This window comes from Eulemur rufifrons, chromosome 15 (genome assembly GCF_041146395.1).
Source record: "Eulemur rufifrons isolate Redbay chromosome 15, OSU_ERuf_1, whole genome shotgun sequence".
NCBI lineage: Eukaryota > Metazoa > Chordata > Mammalia > Primates > Lemuridae > Eulemur > Eulemur rufifrons.
Window position 1 is genome coordinate 47062939 of NC_090997.1, and position 20103 is coordinate 47083041.

General features: G+C 38.5%; 1 protein-coding gene and 1 pseudogene across 1 annotated transcript in view; one reads left to right on the plus strand and one right to left on the minus strand.

Moving 5' to 3' along the window:
• Nucleotides 1–20103, minus strand: part of BACH2 (BTB domain and CNC homolog 2) — a 320826-nt gene that overhangs the window by 217005 nt on the left and 83718 nt on the right. The gene's annotated exons all lie outside the window — the stretch shown is intronic.
• Nucleotides 2759–3941, plus strand: LOC138395669 (obg-like ATPase 1; annotated as a pseudogene).

Genomic DNA, 20103 nt, shown 5'->3' on the forward strand with positions numbered 1-20103 from the left:
GCTTTGGAGAAAAAAGGTTAAGTGTTGGCAGAGATAAAGGAAAGATTCTGAACTTCATCCAATAGTTGCATGCAACCTTACTACTCTGCTTAACCTCCCTCCGTCTGTCCCTTTGCATCTCCTATCCCACCACTTAACCAGACTGAGCTCTATACTATGATGCTTACTTTCCACAAGAAACAGAAGTGGTAACAAGACAACCAAGTTCTTGGGGGAAGTGGAGGACCAGGTGAAGTTTTGTGAAAGCGGTGGCCTCTGGGATGATGAGGCAACTCACAAGGGATAAGCCCCAGCCCAGGGGCACATTGATGCTCTAGGATCCTAGCCTCTAGGAGGCCAAGGGCAGTCTCTGTCACTCCTGCAAAGCCCCTTGAGATTCTACCTGCTTCCAAAGTGCTTCAGGAAACATCATCTTAAGCTGGAAGGAATATGAAGTCAAGCAGTCACTTATGGTATGGCCTACAGGGGGCTGGTGATTTTTACAAGTGACCTTTCACAATACTTGGACCATTATGTCTCTTTTCATTTGTGTGCATGAATAAAACCCCCCAGAGAATTAGCCAGTGTGTTGCAGTCAGTCGGTGGCACTATAGGATGAGTTCTTTAGAGACTGAAGGAGTTAAGAGTACCTGATTAGCTACCAGAAGCTGAATGTCAGCCGGTATGAATGGTATGTAGCTGGGCAGTTTTCCAAAACCCACGCCGTGGCTGCATATCAGGAAGGCTGCTATAAACAAACGTGCATGTGTGCATGGAGCCTGATAAGTCAATGGGGGAAGACAGCACGAACAGCCACCCAGCCTGAGGAAATATGCAGAGCTCGGCGAGTTTCCACTTTAGGTGAACAATAGCTCTATCTCGGAAACTGGTCTGGATGGGCCGGTGAACAGTTAGCATGCTCCTTTGACTTTTTAAACATTAAATGTCTGTTTCGGGGGACCAAAAGCTGGATTCTCAACTTTTCAATTATCCTAATATTATAAAACCACAAAAGTGGTGTTTTAAAAAAATTCTTAATATGAAAACATGCAAAGATACATTAGGTGAAAAAGCATGCAGCAAAACTACATTTATAGATCTCAATTATGTAAGATATATAGATACATTTAAAAAGATATATTAAAAATGTTACTAAAATATAACACTTGATAGTTTTGTCTGGGTGGTGGAATTATGTGTGATTTTTGTTTTTTCCTTATACTTCACTTTCCAATTTTTCTAAAATGAACATGTATTATTTTATAGTCAAGAAAAAAAAAAAACCAAGTTATTTAAATTAAAAAGAAAATTATCCCATGGATGAAATGACATCTGATGATGGGTTACTTAGGTTGGGAAGTCTGGGAAGGCACGAAATAGAACCAACCATGTTTATAAAATGTTAAACTGAATTTGTCTTCATGTCTACACACATTAGTATCTTCTGTTTTACACCGTAAACTCCTAGAGAGCAAAGCCTGTGTCTAATTCTGTGCAATGTTTGGCTCAATTAAAAATGCAGATAGAACATAATTTTTATGATGATTACATAAATGCAGTTGGTTTTTGTTCATTCTGGTAGCCAGCTTGGAACATTCTTTAGTGTTATTAATGTTTGGACAGTGACTCAGAATAAGAATATATATCCTTTCCCCCCTTTTAAAACTACAATGTATTGATGAGCTTTTTTTGTTTGTTTTGTTTTGTTTTTGCAGTATGTACATTTCTAGAGAAGACTGACCCTCTACTATAAAGAATAAAGAAAAACAGTAATTTTATCTCTTCTAGCCCACTTCAGTGTTACATAATGGATGTAATAATCCTAAGGATGAATTTACAGTTTGATTTCCAGATTAACTCATCTACTGGACTCACCCTTGACTCAGCTCCTGGAGTTAATACAAAATAGAAGGAGACACAGAAGAGTTTTTCCACTGAAGAAACAAAATCAAACCCAAACAGCCCTAAGTTAAACCACTCCTACAACACTAGAGTTGTATCCAACGGAGCAACTTCCATTCAGTGTTTTCTAGACCCCTCAAAGCTCTTCCCCATGATTCCCCAAAATATAACCAAGATTACTATACCTGCTGAAGTCACTTTCAAGATGTACCTTGCTATCTACAAACAGTAGCTTTTTGTTTTTTTAGTGCAGTGGCTACAAAAAGGTACAAATGACTGACAGTGTTTCAAGGTGGTATTCTTACTGAAAATTTAAAATACAGGGCATCAAATTTGGCCTCAATTTGTCTGTTCCTTTCAAGTTTATCATGAAACAGACAGGCAAGCAAATGAAATCCCAGGTGCTTATTAAACTGAACCAGAGAATTCACTTTTCGAGAACTCTGTCTTTACCTCTGCACCCTCCATAACGGCCAACATTTAAGGAGTGCTCTCACCAGGTGCTGAGTGGTAGGTGCTTTATGTGCATGATGTAACATAATCCTCAAAAGAGCTCTGGGAAGTGGGTGTTTCTATCAGTATTTTACAGATAGGTTTAAGAAAAGGTAAAGAAAAGGTTAGGAACCGTGTCCAATGTCCCTTAACTCCTCTGTGGCAGAGCTAGGATTTGAACCAGGTCTGATAACTCCCAGGGTGCCAAATCTTAACCATTAAGGGCTTGTTGACTTCAGGGGACTAATTTAGTGTGAAATAAAAAGCAATGAATAAACACAATTATTCCACTTTTGAGTCTGCTCCTCTCTGCCTCCGGCTGCCGGCAAGACCCAGCTCTTACTGCCTCTGAGACCCTGCGTCATCATCACCCACCCCAAGCATGATGCCCCCCAAAAGGGGAGGTGATGGAATTAAACCACCCCCAATCACTAGAAGATGTGGAACCTCACTGAGAATCAGTATTGTTGGATTGCCAAATGTTGGGAGATCTACCTTCTTCAATGTATTAACCAATAGTCAGGCTTCAGTGGAAAACTTCCCAGTCTGCGCTATTGATCCTAACGAGAGCAGAGTACCTGTGCCAGATGAAAGGTCTGACTTTCTTTGCCAGTACCACAAACCAGCAAAGTAAAATTCCTGCCTTTCTAAACGTAGTGGATATTGCTGGCCTTGTGAAAGGAGCTCACAATGGGCAGGGCCTAGGAAATGCTTTTTTATCTCATATTAGTGCCTGTGATGGATCTTTCATCCAACATGTGCTTTTGAAGATGATGATATCATGCATGTTGAAGGAAGTGTAGATCCTATTTGAGATATAGAAATAATACATGAAGAGCTTCAGCTTGAAGATGAGGAAATGATTGGGCCCATTATAGATAAACTAGAAAAGGCGGCTGTGAAAGGAAGAGATAAAAAACTAAAACCTGAATATGATATGTGCAAAGTCGAATCCTGGGTCAAAAGAAACCTGTTCACTGCTATCATGACGGGAATGACAAAGAGATTGAAGCATTGAATAAACACTTATTTTTGACTTCAAAACCAATGGTCTACTCGGTTAATCTTTCTGAAAAAGACATCAGAAAGAAAAACAAATGGTTGATAAAAATTAAAGAGTGAGTGGACACATATGACCCAGGTGCCTTGGTCATTCCTTTTAGTGGGAACTAAAGCTTAGAACTCAAGCTGCAAGAATTGAGTGCTGAGGAGGGACAGAAGTATCTGGAAGCGAACATGACACAAAGTGCTTTGCCAAAGATCATTAAGGCTGGGTTTGCAGCACTCCAGCTAGAATACTTTTTCACTGCAGGCCCAGATGAAGTGCGTGCATGGACCATCAGGAAAGCGACGAAGGTTCCTCAGGCTGCAGGAAAGATTCACATAGATTTTGAAAAGGATTCCTTATGGCTGAAGGAATGAAATGTCAAGATTTTAAAGAGGAAGGCTCTGAAAATGCAGTCAAGGCTTCTGGCAAGTACAGACAACAAGGCAGAAATTATATTGTTGAAGATGGAGACATTATCTTCTTCAAATTTAACACACCTCAACAACCAAAGAAGAAATAGATTTTAGTTATTGCTCAGAAAAATGCACAACTTCCAAAAGGCATATCATTTTTTTAAATTAAAATTTCTGAAAACCGAAGGGAAAAATAAAGTTGGGGAGATGGGAAATCTTCTACAAATTATTTTTGTTTTAAAATTAAAATATTGTGCACCCCCAGCGACATGCAAGTTCACTAAATGTGAACAGCTTTGCTTTTCATGTGATTAAGACCCTACTCCAAACTGTAGAAGCTTTTCAAGAACCATTTTACTCTCATGATACTTCATTAATCTCCATCACGTATGCCAAGCCTGACACATTTGACAGTGAGGACAATGTGGCTTGTTCCTTTTTGAATCTACAGATAATGCATGTTTTACAGTACTCCAGATGTCTACACTCAATAAAACATTTGACAAAACCAGCAAAAAAAAAAAAAAAAGAGTCTGTTGCATATACTTTGTTGGTTTTCCTCTGTATTAAGCACAATGTCCTATAAAAAAAGATTACAAATTCTGCCAACAAAAGCCTCCCGGGGGAAACTAAAAACATGTACTAAAGAAATAACTCAAGTCTCTTACTGAGAACATGGCAATACTGAGGCTTGGGTGTGGTCATCTGAGAGATCTGGAGGAAACCTAGAGACAAAATTTACTGACTTTCTATTGCACAATAGAATCTTTCTGTGGAAAGCACCCCCTAAACGGAAGTATCTGTCAAAGTAAAAATAAACCAGGTTAACCAGCATCTAAAAAATACATTGTAAGTAGGATTCATATTTCTCTCATTTGCTACTGTACATGAATACTTTTAGTTTCTCGGTCTTATTAAAAAAAAAAGAAACAAACAAAACACTTAACTTTTCTGCCCAATCTGTAAAACTCTGACAAGGACTGACATCATTTTGTAGTAATGAAGCAGAGGAAGCCAGCTGAGGGCTTCGGATGGCCGCTTCTTTGGGGTCTGCTCCTGCTAACTGACGCGCCACCAGGAGGCCAGGCCCACTGAGGACTTGGCTTTGCACAAAAAAGAAATCATTTCTATCTGTTCACATAGACATCAGTCATAAAAGCCAGACTGACAGATGAATTGGAATGCTTACTGATCAATTTACACAGAGAAATGTAATTTCCCAGAAAAGTAGAATACTGGAGTCAGATTATTCTTTTTATTTAACTATTTTTTAAATTAAAACATTTCCCGAGCACCTACTATGGGTCAGGATCTGTCCTAGCACTTTCACATTAGTGATTTCAATTAACTCTCCCAATAAATCTTTGAAGTAAGTATTTTTCTTTTTTTGTACATTTCAGAGTGGAGGAGGCTGTGGACTGGAGGGACAGAGGGACTCCACGGAGGTCGTGCAGTTAGATGAGCAGCACAGCTCCCAGCAGAGCTGAAGCCCCCCAGTGCTGAGGCCCGAGCTCTCACTGTCGCGGGAAATGTGAAGTTCAGAAGGTGCTGGCAAGAGAGCTTAGTAGTCCTAGGCTGGTGTCATCAGGCCTAGAGACCGACAATGTGTTGGTAACATACAGCGGCCAGGTGGTCCGCAATGATCAGGAACATCCTTAAAAATGTCAAGCTCTCCAACTCCTTCTGGTGACTGTCATATAAACCAGCAGCCAGCTGTTTGCTTCTGAAATGAACATGTTAGAAATTCTAACATGTTAAGTTTAATTAACATTATCTATATTTATTTTATTTTATTTCTGATAGGATATCAATAGATAAAACCCATGGATTTGTCTAAGTGTAGGTTAACGTCTGGGAATTTTATACATAGCTAATTTCAGCCATGTTTACGTTGATTTGTGATAGTTTCAGTTTCAAATGATATTTTCTGCCACTGTTCCTTGAAATTCAAATTTTGAGGGTATTCATTATTTAGTACCTGGGCACTGATTTATTTTTATCTATTAAAAATACATGTATAGCTATATATGGTACAAAACCATGTGCCATGCTGTGTATTCATTCATGACTAAAAGAGACACTGATCATTTGTAAACTTACTCTAGTCAACTGAGTCAAAATATATAGTTAATAACACTTTATACTTTTTTTTCTGTTCCTACTGAAAAATTTGATATAGTTACTTCATATTACCAGTCTAGCTCAGACAACTCTAAAAAGGGATTTATAATCATGAGAGGTTCATGTTAAATAGCTATAATAAGGATTGGTAAAAAAAATAATGCAAAAGGGGGCTGAGTATTTATGTTTCCAGCATTGCTTAAAAAATAAATTAATTAAATCAAGTAACAACAGTTTACAAAGGCCAGCTCTGAACATTTTATTTCCTCTTGACTTTGAATTGTGGGCTCAGCCTAGAGAATAAGTTTCAATAGTAACTGTTCATAGCAACTTTGCAGACAAATAATAAATATTATTGTGGCCTACTATTATTCTCTTTTTTACAAAGTTTCCTAAGGAAACAGAGCCAAAATGCTTACAATTTAAGCAGAAGTTGGAAGAGTAAATGGTTGCAAAACACACCTGTAGACATTTATATTCAGGAGTCAAGAGCAAATTTTAAAAATCTACCAAAAAAAAAAAAGAAGTAGAATTTTGGGAAAGAACTAATAGTGTAGGTAAATTTCACTGGTTTTTTTTTTTTTTTTTTTTTTTTTTTTTTTAAGGCATATCTAGGCATCCAAGAAATGGTCTTTGTCTGTCTGTTTTAATTGAGCTGGGATTTTCTGGAGCATAGCAAAACATCATTTCAATACAGTGACTGCACAAGTCACATTTCAAGAGTGGGCTTCCATAGCTTCGAACTAAATAGCTGGACAGGGTACATTATTTAATTCACTTTCTTCCCTTCCAACAAGGGAGGCGTGAGGGCGTTTTCCTTTATCCTTCCATCTGTTTATCTGCAACAGGGCTCTTGCCTCAGGCTGGTTAATCTGCTGAGCCATGCATGACACATAGGAGAAGCCTCTCTCTGGCAAGACAATGTGCTGGCTACACTCAGGGTACAACCGCAAAAGGTGTATCACCTCCCCTCCGAGGCCTCTGCTCCCTCGGTGTAGAAACTGGTCTGTCAACTGAGCATTTTTTAGGCATTAACATTGCAAATGTCTGAGATTCCAAATAGGAAAGTGCTATTTTAAATGACCCTTTAAACTACCATTGCAGCTAACTACAAGAAATGTTCGGGCCTGAAAAAATGTTCATTCATCACTAAATGGTGACTCACTTCTAATTGATTTACTATTTCTGCTCTTCTGCCAATAACAGAGTTTTGTCACCATCCACAAACATTCCATAACACTCATCTCAGAGAGCAGAGACGCAGTTGTCTACAGCACAAACACTCCGAGTTTCCCTTCCATGTCACACTGCAGAGAGGATGCATCTATTTTCTCATCTATCCTGCACGTGATAGTCTGTGCATAATAAAATTTATAGAAAACTCGAATGCTAGAATCCCTAGAGACTTCAGAAATAACCTGGCCTATTGATTTCTTTGTGTGCCGAAGCCCCTTAGAGAATCTGATGTGAGGTATGAACCATTCTTTCTCCAGGAAAATGCATATGTGCACCAAGTATTGTATTCACTTCCCAGCATTTTACAGACACCCTCTGAAGGTGACCTGACTTAAGACACCAGGCGAACAGCTCTGATCTAATCCCACTGCTTCATTTTACACATGCAGACACCAAATTTCAAACAGGGGATGTGACTTGGTCACAGTCACTCAGCAGAAACCATGAGCAGAGTAAACTGGATGAAACTTACAATGATGCAGACATCCCACACCTCTAAACCATCAGAAGTCAGGTTGATCATTGTGCTAGGAAAGGTGAAAAGGTGGAAAGATGAAGTGTTTGGAGAGGAATATATCTTTCTTTTATCTTAGGGTTCTAGTTGAGCTTCTCTCTGGAAAACTGGCAAGTTTTCTTTATTTTGTCCCTAGGCCAGGTCCACCCATGAGGCTGCCTTTTTCTGTGTTTGCCCCTGAAAATCAGAACCTGGGCACATTCAGAAAGCGGGTGAAGTGTGACAGTATGAATTACAAACCAGTTTTAAGGAACTCCAACTAGGGTTCTAAAGAACTCTAATTTGGTCACATAATGGATATTTAAGAAGTATTCTGAGTCAAAGACTGCTCATTTATCTAGGAAGTGGTCGTCTACTAACTTGTCAAGTAAAAGTTCTAGAGGCCTGCTTTAATGATTAGATGGAACTAATTTCCAGCTACTACATCAACTTGTTCACTTGCAAATGGGTTGCTTGTTCTTTCAAGAACTGAAACATTCATCCAGGGATTCTGCATGTGCTTCAGCTTTGCAACTTCATTCAATGTATTTCAAATTCAATTCAACAAATATTCTCCTGAGGAGGCAATGTGACAGAATGGAAATGTGCATGGGTTTTGGAGTCAATAATACTCAAATGCTAATATCGGATCTGCTTTATATAGACATGTGATATTGGGCTGCTTATTTAAGGGTCTCTGAGTTCCTCCATCTGTAAAGCAGGAATAATACCACCTGGTTTGCAAGTTGGCTGTGAAAATTATCAATAATATAGTCATTGTATAGGAGTTCATGCAACGCCTGGCAAACGTTAGGCACTCAATACAATAGTAATACTTGAAAATAATGATTATGTGTCAAATATCTACAAAGGGCAAAGTTCATCCTAGACTCGTTTCCAAAATCTGAATCCATCACATCTAAATGAATGAGGACTTAATTCATTCTTAAAATGATTCAAAACACTTGCTTTAGTTTATTTTGACATATTAAAAACTGTAACCGTTAAAAATGAAAAGACCACTGTTTGAATGACTATTTTTCCTAAAGTACCACTGCCAGGTTTTATGACCCAAAGGAAATCTACAGTAAGTACCACAGATGGGTTTTAAGTCTTTAGATAAAAATAGTGGTTTAAAATAATAGAACAATAACACAGCAAGATAGTGTTTTCTTGACATGAAACTTCATGACTAAAATCTTAAATTAAATATTCTGGCTTAGTATTAATGTGTTTTCATACTACCTACCAAATTTTTCAGACGGCACCTACTTACCCTTTTCAAATTGCCATCACTCTCTTTTTATGGGAAATCTCTTACAAATTGCTTTGAGAAGCAAAAAATTTACAGTGGAAATTTTTTTTCCTGGGTCCCCGTTTTTAGAATAAACCTATTCAACAGGCAAATCTAAATAATTTTTAGCAGTTCTAAATGCAGAGAAGTCATAACTTCTAACTATAATTGAAAAGGAACATACACAGCAATTACTTAGTCACTTATAAAAACCCACATTCAACTTTCAAAATAATGACTAACCTCATAGGAGAGATAAGACTTTCATAATTAAATGCTAAAGTCTAGCCATTTGAAATAAGTACTGCAGGTTACATAAGTGTCCTCTGCGTTCATAATATTCTTTTTACCCTCTTGGATATATTATCATTTTTCAGTATTAATAGAACATGTAACAAAAAAGTTACTGTACTATAGGAAATCATTCTAACCATAAGCTAAATTTTTGGCTGAGAGTAAAACCTCATTAATTTCATAAGGAGAAAAGGTGTCCATTAGTGGTGTAAATAAAATTCCCTTGGAAATATATTAGATTCTTAAGAAAACAAATAGTAAGCAACCATGAGCACTCATTTACATATAAATACTTGGAGTGTTAATTGAATCTACCCAAGCTAGAATGGGATTCTCAAACGTGGATACTTTTCTAACCTCTTTGAGTGTTCTCTGATAGGTTTGCTAAGGAGCACTGGAACAAACAGGAAACACCAGACGTACTTTCCTAGGAAGATGGGATGGCTCACATGAACCTGTATATACCTGCAGTATCTAGCACAGGCACTACTGAGCCAGGGACTACACTTCCCTGGCCACCATGCATTCGGATGGAGCCACGTGGCCAGTTCTCGCCAAACGCATATGAGGAGAAAGGACGTTGCCTTACTTCAGGGTAACTGTGATTAAGAAGTGAGTGCTCCTTCTCCCCTTCCACCAGCCAGGTGCAGACAGTCACAAGCCTCGAGGATGGTGTTACGGGTTGACTGTGTCCCTCCCCAGAATTCATATGTTGAAAACCTAGTTCCTAGCCCCTCAGATGTGACCTTATTTGAAAACAGGACCATTATAGATGTAATTAATTAGTTAAGATGAGGTCATACTGGAATAGAGTGGACCCACTAATTCAATATGACTGATGTCCTCATAAAAAGGGAAAAGTCGGACACGGACAGGAATAGAGGGAAGATGATGTGAAGAGACAAAGGGAGAAGACGGCCATGTGCAAGGCAAGGAGAGCGCCTGGAACAGACCCTTCCCTCATAGTGCTCAGAAGGAATCAAGCCTGCCAACACCTTGGTCTCAGACTTCTAATCTCTGGAACTGTGAGATGATAAGTTTCTGCTGTTTAAGCCACCCAGTCTGTGGTGCTTTGTTACAGCAGCCTGAGCAGACTGAGACAGAGGGTGAGGCCAGAAGATGGAAGAGTTCAAGATTCCTGTATCCCCTCTGAATAAAAGCACTTCACTGCTCAGAAATACACTGGTTTGAGAGTTCAGCAAGAAAGGAAACTTTCATTGTGTCAAACCACTGAACTTTGAAGGCTTGTTTGTTAAAGCAGCTAGCATTACCTAATATAGGATTTAATTAATTTAATTGGCAAGAAATTTTAAGTTATTTTCCATGAAAACAAACATATCACAGAGAACAATGTAATTTCAATGTAAAATTTTAGGACAAAGGGAAATGTCAATGAAAATTTGAGTTTATAGGATGATATTTTGGAGTAATTCCCCTCAAATCCTCAATAGGTTACAAATTTGCTCTTTTGCCAATATAAGTAAAATTTCCTCAAGGATTCTAAATAAGTCACTTAATTTTTTTTTTTTCCCAAATACAGAGGAGCATGTCTCCCAAGTGGCCCAAGTATACAAAGTTTACTTGGGTACTACGGATGAGAATACTATAAAATGAAGTCTTAGCCTTTTCCAAAGTTCTCAATTAAAATTATGTTTAATCAGTCTGAAGAGAAGTCACTATGTTGTAACACCGTCTGCCCTGGAATATAGACAAAAAATGTACTCCTTTTATGACAGGGTAATTAACATGGAACAAATACTGTAAATTTTTCATTTTTTAAATTTTTTTCTTGCATGAATTAAAAATAAAAGGACAGATGTCCTAGCTAAGACATAGAGTTGTAGTTCAAAATACCTCAAAAGCTGAGCTGGCAGCTGGATTCTCATGTTTATAGAAAAGCCAGGATGATTCAGCCTGAGCTCAGAGCTCAATTTAGATCACAGCATCTATATTCAAAACACATGTGAGATGTGGCAGCCGGTTTCCAGGTCATGCCTGATCCAAGACCGAGACCGGAGACCACTCACCAGAACAATTCCACGTGGAGAAAGTGCCTGAGAGAGAGAGAGAAATCTCAAAGGCATTTGGAAGCCCACTGCACACTGTTAGGGCACAGGTCCCATCAGCATTTCCCGCATCTGGCAGCCATAAGCAGGTGCTGCGGAGGCTCAGGGTGAGGCGGCCCAAGGATGACACTGAGCAGCTTTGTCGTGACATTCAGCTTTGTCATGGTCAGAAAACATCCCTCACCAATGACTTCTTTCCTGAAGTGGCTATTGTTCAGATTAAACTATGGGAATCCGGTAATAAAATGGAAAACCTCAGAGAGCACACATTTCCTGGTAAGATCCGTGTTTAACTTTGCTTTGTTTCGAAGAGAAAAACTGTAGTAATGGAAGGGGAAAAGAATTTAAATGCCTTTTTTTTTTCTTGAAAAGAAGAAATCATAACCACAGTAATTCTAATAGACGCTACACACTGATATCTAAAAGGAGAGGGACGAACCAGAGGCACAAAATCTCCCCAGCCCAATTTTAATCTCCATCAGAATTCACTTTTGTGCCTTCCTTGATTTTTCTGGGATATGATATGTCCAGAATGTTGGTGATTCTGCAGCTATGAATTTTATGTGCAATAAAAAAATCCTTCCCCTGCTGCTTTTCATCACCTCCCCCTCCCCCATCTCTCTTCCTCTCTCTCCTTCTTGTCTCTTTGTTGTGAATGTCAGGGCTGTCAGTGTCACAGTCTGACATGATTAGCGTTTCTGACATTACACCAAGAAGCAGAGAGTGAGGAGAGCAGGTGGAGGGGAAGGAGCTACAATGCGTAGCCATTTAAAGAAGTCCAAAGAAAAAAGGAGCCCAATCCCCCTTTCCGAGGTTCCTTGATTACAGGGCAGTTTATAAATCACCTCGGATTTTTCTCATTTATCCAATTAGTCCGTTTTCCTGTTCCTCTGGAGATCCCTAAGGTGTGGATCTATTCTGTGAGATCAAAGCCAGTGGCTCTAATAACAGATTAGACAAAATTCGTGATTCAGCGGATTCTAAGGCTGTGAAGTGCAACAATCAGTGCACTTTGGGAAGATAGCGCCAGTCCATTTCGAGTATCGATTCGCTGCACTTTGTCACTCTAATGATGTTATCTCATTAAAAGAGATAAATGCCCCACTGTTCTTCTAAGAGCATCTGCTTCTTACTCTTCTCTCTTCTTCGACAGCATGGCTCTCAGCAGCAGCACATTAACATCAAATTGAAACCCAGTGCAAGGCACGGCTACAGAGCTGCTTAAGGCTTCTTTTTAATTGCCTTTTCCCATTTTCCATCCCTTTCCTGACCCCCCACAACAGTTCTCCATACAGACAGGCAATATAAAGAGAAACAGATGTAGAAAGTAATCATAACAGAAAATGTTTATTGAGTGTCTATTATGTGGATACTCCACTGCATCAACATTTAACCTATTTATACCACCACCTTGTGAGACAGGTAGAACCATACTCAGTCTGCAAATGAAGAAAGAGAATTTGATATTAAGCAACTTACCCAGGATTACAAAGGTAATGAGAGGCTGGACCACAATTTGAACAAGGGTCCATCCAATGCAAGTTTTTTTTAAATCCCCATTTTCATTCATGGAACAAGTAAGAAAATATGATTGCAACTTGATTAAAATAGGTAAAAAAAAAAATGTAAAAGAAGGTGGCAATTATTCTCCAGCCTCCTAATACCCAGGAACAAAATGCCATACGCAGTGCATGGTTTTGTTTCAACAGATTTCTTATTAAATAAAAAAGGTAGCAATTTTCCATAATGAATGTTTTATACATTATTCCTTTGTGTATCAGGCCTCTAAAGTACACATTATTAAAGTCTATTAAAGTCTGTATTTAGCAGCATTACTAATGTGCCTTTGGGGAAATTATTACAATGAAATAGCATCAGTCTTTCACAAAATTTCAATTGTTTAATATTCCTTTACTGATCTTCAATACACGTGTCTATTTTTAGCTATAATCGGACCTCATCCAAAATGCCATAATCCCAGCCTAAAGCTGTCACAAAAATTGTTTATGGGTTGGATATAAAAAATAACAAGAGGCGCAGATACTGCTAATTTCACCCAACACTTTCCTCTCATAACTTGTTCCGTTTTCCTACTGTTCTAATTAACAGGTGCTCCTTGATCACTATGACATGTGATGACACTTTACATCTCTGGCTGGGGTTGGTTATCTTAATTAATTGCTTATATTTATATCTAATTGAGACTAGCCTCTCAAGATAATGCTACTTTATTAAAGTCTGAGGGTGGTAAGAAGTTACAAAACTATTCCATTAAAAAAAAAACGGAGAAGAAAACCAAATAAACAAACCAGAAGAATACATAAGCTGTGATTAGCCAAATCTAAATGTTTTCATTTGAAAGTAAGCACTGTCATTTATAAGGGACTAGAAATATGTGTCTCCTGAACATTAATTAAGGAATTTCTGCAAATTATGTAGTTTTATATATTTTAAATAGGCATCTCTTTTTTCATCTAATACATTTACTAATTTTATAACACAGTATGAGGTCTCTGAAAACATCTTATAGAAAACAATAATGTTAAGATTATTTTACAAAGACAAAAGATAATAGGAAGTTGAAAAGAATATCAGCAAATAGCCACACATTATAAGGCCTCTATATCACAAAAAAAGGGAGAAAAAAGTAAATCTAAAGTGGTAGGTACTCAAATTAATAAACTGCATGAAAAGCAATTTGTTATAAATTTCCTTTCACACATAGCAGTCCCACTGTTTGAGATGATACATTTGCAAAGTCAGACAAATTGAGTCAATTGTTAATATTCTAAAGATAGACAAACCACAGATTAACCAAGTAACTAAATAATCATGTTTTCCAATCACCAATTAACTAAATAGGATGTAACTTAATTGTATCCCTTAAGGCCTACTAATTGAAAGAAAAGGGCATAGTTGAGGACTTGGAGAAAGAAGCCAGAAGCATTCCTTTGCCTGATTCACAAAGGCCAGAATCCACTAGCCTCTTTGTTACAGGGACCCAGCAACCACAGCCTCAGAGAGAAAGGTCGCAGCCCACGTCAAGTGTCCAAAGGGCCTCTCTGCTGAGGCTGCACGACTGTGTGGGCTTAGTTCAATACGGTGATGTAGGACAAGAGCCCACCAGTGCCGCCAACATTCAGTTAAAGCTCACATGAAAGTTGGCACGGGGCAGTGTGCTGGTTTAGGGGGGAAAAAAGCAAAGCCTTTTTAACCAATAAAATCCTAGGCACTCCTCTTTAAATTCTCACAATATAAGGATGAACAAGATTCTAAAACCAACAATCACAATGTGTGTGAAAGTACCACTAAAAAGAATAAAGTGGGATGGAGTATGTTCTTTGCTTCAAGTGAAACCTGTTTAATAGTAGCTACAGCCACCTTTCAAAGAACTTATCATGATTCACAACTGGGCCCCTTGGACTTGAAATGATATTACAGTCATGTCAAAACATCTTTTCTCCTCCTCTGGGGTCATTATGGTCTTAAACCAAAAGGCCAGCCTTTCTACTCTGAAGCCTTAATTCACCTCCTACCTGTTTGGATTCGCCTTCGCTCTTCTGACATGGTCAGGAGCTGTTAAGTCAGGCCACATGACACCTTCACAAGACAAGGCATCACTGTGTCCACACGACACGGCAGTGGGTGCAGAGTCTCAGGGTTGGAGCTCACTTCCAGGTGCTCCAGAATAATTACTCATCTGATGCTCAATTTCTCTGTAGAGAAAGGTTCAGATTTTCAACATAAGCCCTGGACCATGAAGACTGCATCTCACAAAAGTAGGTACCAACTACTGCCCCACCATGTGCTGCTCTGAGATTTGGAGGTGATCCATGCACATGAGGAGAAACCAAAGGAAATGCGTTTCTGGTTAAGCAGAAAGGAGGAGAAACCACAGGACTGAAATGGAAGCATTTCTATAGCTTCCATAGTCGACATGACTGTGTGAAGAGATAATTCTACCTAACTTAGGAAGCAATTCTTTGATATGTGTATGTTTCATACGTATTTACATACAAAACAAGTTATATACATGCACATATTTTAAAGACAAATTAGCATAAACATATTCAGTTAACTCTTTTAAATTTATCTTCTCCCTCCTTCATGCCAAATTGGCCATCTACGGGATCACACGGTCAGTTGCATTTTAAATTTGCACTCCCATACTGCTCAAAAGAGAATTATACTCCTATTTTCTTCCTGAAACTTCACTGAATTTCCCAGTGCAAGGCATGGGGGTCTACCTTGGCCTTTAACATTTCTATGCACCTCACATTCGACAGAGTTCAATGTACATGCAACACAAGTGCTACAGTGACCTGGTGCCAACAATGATCCCTTTAGCCTCATAAATATAAAAATGAAGTTCTTAGAAGGCTATGGGCAATTATTTCTCAAAGACATAGAAGGTGAGAACAGAAGAGCTACAATGTCCCGAGTCTCTCATTGTCCAGGGCCCAGGTACAGCTTCTTGTTAGACTAAAGCTTGCCACATATAAGACACAGGCACAGTCTAGCTCACTGGTTCTCAAACTCTTGTCTCAAGGCCCCTTTATGGGCTAACAAATTATTGTAGACCCTAAAAAGCCTATGTTTATGTGGGTTATTTCTATCAATGTTTACCACGTTAGAGGTTAAAACTGAGAAAGTTCTAGAACATGAAAACAGAAGCACTCATCCCAAGAGCTGTTACAGGGATGAAGTCACTGCATGTCATGTAGTCTCTTGAAACATTGTGCTGTATACCTGAGACAGAAAAAGTGACAAAGGCAAATAATATCCCACTATTATTATAAAGATAGCCTTTATCTTGCAGGTGGATCCCCTGAAAGAGCCCCAGGGTGCCTCCCCAAAGGTCCCCAAACCACAGTTTAAGAACCACTGTTCTAGCTCAACCTTGTACATATCAGCAGTGTCTTTGAACAGGTAAATGAAATGACCCAACACTGACAAGAGGATGTGATGTCCGTTAAAAAATAAAAAAGATTGAGCCACTGAATCAAAGGACAGCATATTTTTCCAGAGTATTTCTCTATTAACTACTGCCCCAAACCGTTAGTACATTAAAATGTTCCTTCCTGGTAACATGCCAAACAGAATGACTCCCAAGTCCAAATCTGTTTTGACTAATCACTCTCTGATTCCAATGTGTCTGCTAAATATCTTCATCCAGTTGCACCTCAAGTGCAAAACAGCTAAAATAGTATTTGTTTTTAAATGTTTGTTTTTTTCTGATTCATGAAACACACAAAGGCTTATTGTAGAAAAGTTGAAAATACAGAAAACCTTTTGTTTTGCTTTGTTTTTAGAAAGAAACAAATGTGTTCCATGTACTCCCTCTGTGAGAAAAGCACTGTCAACATTCTGGGCACCATCCTTCCAGTCTTTTTATAATGCATATTTTTTAAATACAGTAAAGTTCATATTTAAAGATAATTTAGTGTCTTTTATTTTAAAATATTATTTTAATATAAAAATGCACATTGCTAAAGAACATTTGGAACATACAAGCAAAGTGAAGATACTACTCTACATTTCAATGTACCTCTACAATCTTTTTGCTGTGTGCATACATGTACCTTTCTAAAAAAATGAAATAATAATCAAACTTCACATACTGTTAAATCACTTGCCTTCTTCACAACTTATTTGGAACACCTTTTTATGTCATTAAATATTCCTTCATCCCCTCCTTGGCATTTTTGGTTGTACCGTGGTTACTATTTTAAGAATATTGTGATGAATATCTTAGCTAAATTTTTACACACATCCATGGCAATTTTCTTTGAGTTAATGTTTTAGAAATGGAATTTCTGGGTCAAAAGGTATGTGCACTTTTAGGCTGTGATACACATTAAGTCCCCCTGAGAAATGTGCTCTTTCATTAACTGTGTACGAGAAAGTCTAATGTTCCCAATTCTCACCTTTGCTGAGTTAACTTTATAAATCCTCATCAATCGTATCAGTGAAAAATACCATCTCGGCATTTTTATTTGCATTTCTTTGTTTACTGCTGAGGTTGAATATTTTCTTATGCGTTATTCATTGATCCTATTTCTCCCTTTATTGGTCTTATCTTTGTGCTCTTTGCCCATTCTCTATTAGTGTAATCACCTTTACCCTAATAATCTATATTAATTTGTATGACCTCTTAATAAATTAGCTGAGCTAACTCTGTCATATATGTGAAAATACTGCTCCAGCTTGTCTTTTGTCTTTTAGAATAGTTCAGAATGTCTTTTGATGGAAAGAAATTTTGAGGTTTTACATATTTAAATATATTATTTTCCTTGATAACTTCTGCCTCTAACAATTATTAATAATAGGGCCTTCCTTGTTCTAAAATCATTTAATTTTTACTTGTAACTTCCTCCATGTCATTAGTTTTTCAACTGTGCAATAGCTTTTCAAAGTCTGCCACAAGGAAGACTTAGAAAAAGGGCAGTTGAGGGTTATCAAATATAGATTGGACCTCTGGTGAAATGATCCACTGAGGGTGTCCTAAAAAGGGGAGGAAAGAAATTGTAAATGTTTATTTTTTATTTATTTTTATTTTTTTAGAGATAGGGTCTTGTTCTGTCTCCAGGCTGCAGTACAGTGGCATGATCATAGCTCACTGTAACCTCAAATTCCTGAGGTCAAGTGATTCTCTCACCTCAGCCTCCCAAGTAGTTGGGACTACAGACATGCACCACCACACCCAGCTATTTTTATTATTTTTTATTTTTTGTAGAGATGGGGTCTTGCTATGTTGCTCAGGTTGGTTTCGAACTCCTGGCCTCAAGCAGTCCTCCTGCCTCAGCCTCTCAAACTGCTGTGATTACAGGCATGAGCCACCACACCTGGCCTGAGATCTTATATGTTTATTATTCACCAATTCCTTATACTGCATGTAGTATCCCTGTTAACTTGCTCTTCAAGTAGAAGTTAAAAGTTTTAACATTTGGTTTATGTTTAAATATGAAATCTCTGGATGTGATGACTTTCCTCACCTTTGCCTGAATAGGAGCGTCAGGTAGCAAAGATCTTTGTTTTACTCACTGATGCGTTTATTGTAAGCAGTGTGGCACCTGGTGTGCACCTGATAAATACGTGTTGGGGGAGTGGGTATCTTACCTAGTAGAGCTATGTATGTGCTGGGTTTGGGGTAGGAGAACCAGGGGAAATAAATCTTGGACTTCAATGCTTGGTACTGAGGAGGTGCAAAGCACGAAAAACTCTAAACAAAGGCAGAAAATAAATGTCAGTTTTACCTTTTAGTTGACAACAGTGATATTGATCTGAGTGTAAACATGAAACTGCCTCACACCTGGCACAGTAAGATGTGGCGCTAAATACTGGAAAATATTCAGAGAAAAAATTCTATTGGGCAGAAAATTAAGCAAAACAGTGGCATCCACCCACCAGAAGAGATAAGAGGCACTACTTTATTTCATTTGATGCTTTGGCATTTGTCCAAAGCAATAAAAATCAGATCTGGCGTTATTTGAACATAACAAGGAAGAAACCATTCTCAAGAAGATTCTTTTTTCCCTGCTGGGGGGAGGGAGAGGGTCATTTTGTGTAACAATGGAAAAATCAATTATTTTTCAATCAGATGGAGTGTCCTCATAAATTCCAGGCAGAGAAGAGAATGTAACATGCCTTCATAAAAACAATGAGCATGAGGGAGAGAGTGAAGGATCATAATCCCAAGGTTACTGCTAAGGAAGACAGATCTTTGAATAGCAGAACACTGCTCTCGCTGGGGTGGCTTTGTGAACTTACGTAGTGGTATGCGCTTAATGCTCATCACACTGCCCGGGTGGTCTCTACAAAATCCCATCCTGTCCAATTTGCCTCCCATTTGGCTATGATTTTCTGTTTAAGCAACACACTAAAATCCTCTCATTACAGCATAAGAACATACAGGTAACACAGATAAAACTCAAAACATTAATCCTTCTGAATAGCAAAAATTTATGATATCTATAATATTAATATATATTTACACATATTAACAAGAAAATAACCAAGAAAGTAGAAAGGATGAAGACTTTTGACAAAATTTAAAAGTTAAATCCTAATTATTAAGTTTTTGATGAATATGCAGACTGGAAAGTCAGCTCTTAGAAAAAGATCTGAAGAATGTATGCCAGTTAGAAAGCTGGTCTTCAAGTCTGCATGAGGGGTAGGGGGAATGAGTCTCCTGGGGAAAGATATGCCCCACAATTTCTTTTAACACGTAAGGCTCAGAATGTATGACCATGAAAGCCTGTTTACCATAGTAAAAAGGTGAATAAATGTGAGGTGTTCACCCTGCATAAACCAGATGAGTCGAGTATCAAACTGACATATTCCATGTACACTGGCCTCAGGGCTGACAACAGAGTCACGATAAGCCCTTTTGCCCAGACTGCCCTCTTTTCTGCCAGCACTAATGAACCAACCTGCTGGCTATCCGAGGGCCAGAACTGCCACCCCTTCCTGGTGTTTTCTCAAACCCTGGCACAGACAGCAGTTCGAGACTGTGAGAAATGAAGGCCTTATCTAGTGGACAGAAGTGCATTGGCTATCGGGTTAGATCTGTTAAATTAGTAAGACAGACTGCCAATCCCTTGATACCACGGGGGCCGGGGCATTCCTGTTTTCTTCAGGGATCTCCTGATTGACCCAAAAGAAAGCTACCAATGCCTAACTGGCATCACCATTGCCCTGGCACCTCACAGGAATAACAACGGACCCTAGAATGCTGTGACCACCCTGACACCTCCCTAACTAAA